The sequence below is a fragment of the Echinops telfairi genome, unplaced genomic scaffold (assembly GCF_000313985.2).
Source record: "Echinops telfairi isolate 266 unplaced genomic scaffold, ASM31398v2 ScPeMD7_7424;HRSCAF=8462, whole genome shotgun sequence".
Lineage (NCBI taxonomy): Eukaryota > Metazoa > Chordata > Mammalia > Afrosoricida > Tenrecidae > Echinops > Echinops telfairi.
Window position 1 is genome coordinate 15,922,625 of NW_022111324.1, and position 1,746 is coordinate 15,924,370.

General features: G+C 43.6%; 1 protein-coding gene across 1 annotated transcript in view; it reads right to left on the reverse strand.

Annotated features, from left to right (window-relative positions):
- Positions 1-532, reverse strand: part of TNR (tenascin R) — an 87,172-nt gene extending 86,640 nt beyond the window's left edge. Inside the window, exon 1 of the mRNA XM_004706817.2 lies at positions 460-532. The gene's annotated coding sequence lies outside the window, so the exon portion shown is untranslated. The remainder of the gene's footprint in view (positions 1-459) is intronic.
- Positions 533-1,746: the final 1,214 nt, after the last annotated feature.

Genomic DNA, 1,746 nt, shown 5'->3' on the forward strand with positions numbered 1-1,746 from the left:
CAGGATGGTTGGGAAGACTGCATGCATGTTGAGCATGTTCTCTGGAGGAGCCAGTCCCTGGAGGAGGACCTCCTGTTCGGTAAAGCAGCCTCTCGTGTTTTCCCTCCTGTCCTCCTCTTTAAATGACTAAGGCCCCAGTTCAGGGCTGGACTCAAGTCTGACTCCCAGTGATCACTTGCCATGAGTCACCCCACCAATTCAAGATTAAACGAATCTTCCAGTCTCCCCCTCTTACAGTGCTTATGTTATGACATTTGAGGTTCTTGTTTTTCCCCCACCTGGACTGTGAAATTGGTTTAAGTCTACTGTGCCTTATGAGAGTCCCAGGAAGGTGCAAAAATTAATGTTTTGGGTGAATAATCAAAACGTTGGAGGTGCTTTGAAAGGAAAGCCTAGTGATCTATTTTCTGACAAATCCATCCCTGGAGACCCATTTCAACTTGAAACACACAGACTCACCTTGAGTCCGAATGGGCTTCTCTGCGGTAGGTGACCAGAGGTCTCGGGCAGAGAAAGTGTTCAACAACGAGCTGTGGGAAGAATGGATGGGTACATGAATGCAGGAATGAATAATAAATAGATGAGTTAATGAGTAACTGCTCAAAGAGAAAGAGATTGAGCCATTAACAAATGAATTTAATCTCCACTATCCCCATTATACACTTTTCTCTTCAAATTCACTTCAACTGGACAAGGTCTGAGGTTGGTGCTATGAGAGTAGCCTGCGTCTTCTTACCTAGCTCTGAGATCTGCACTGGGATCCCTCGTGGCACAGTGGTCAAAGCACTTAGCTGCTAACCCAAAGCTCAGTGGTTTAAATCCACCAGCTGCGCCAGGGAGAAAGGTCTGACAATCTGCTTCCATAAAGATTTACAGCCTCGGAAAGGCTAGGTGGGGAAGCTCTACTCTGCCCTGTTGGCTTGCTATGAGTTTGAATCTCCCCAGTGGTATTTTTTAATATTAAAAAAATGAAATAATTCACTGCCATCAAGTCAATGCTAGCTCATAGTGAACCTATCTGGCGGGTAGAACTGCCCTTGTGAGTTTCCAAGACTATAATTCTTTATGGGAGTAGAAAGCCCTGTCTTTCTGTCACAGAGTGACTAGTGGTTTTGAACTGCTGAACTTGCAGCTAGTAGCCCAATGCATAACCACTGCACCTCCAGGACTCCTTATAGATGTGTATGCGTATGTGTATGTACATATATGTGTGTGTGTATATATATATAAAATCATTTTCCACATGGAAAGGAAGCAGGGGAGAGCTGTTGCTCTTGGTTTGAACTCCAACTTTCTATCTGTGAGCAAGTCACTTACATTCTCAGTTTTGCCATCTATAGAGTGGGGATTATGATCATATCTACCTCATAGCATTATGGCAATTATTCATTTTTTATGTTTTTCTGGGGCATTGTCTGCTGCATCTCCTGATGCAGATGCTTTACAAGATATTGTCCAGTGTTCCCTGGAAACACTCTCACCATCCATTATTGCTTCTAAACATGATGGTAGAATTGCATTCCTCACATCAGGAGCTGGCATTACTGAAAATAATTAAGTATGGTTTGTGGATAAGCAGAATCATTGTTCTACTCTTCTCCTTTTCCAGGACTGCCCTAAGATCGCTGGAACACTTGAGATGTTTCATCCATCAGTAGAGCGCAGGAAAGCCCAACCTTTCACATACCCCTTTCCAAAGAAGGGTGTGGTAGTTACATAATCGGCTGTCAATTTTTGACTTACGAG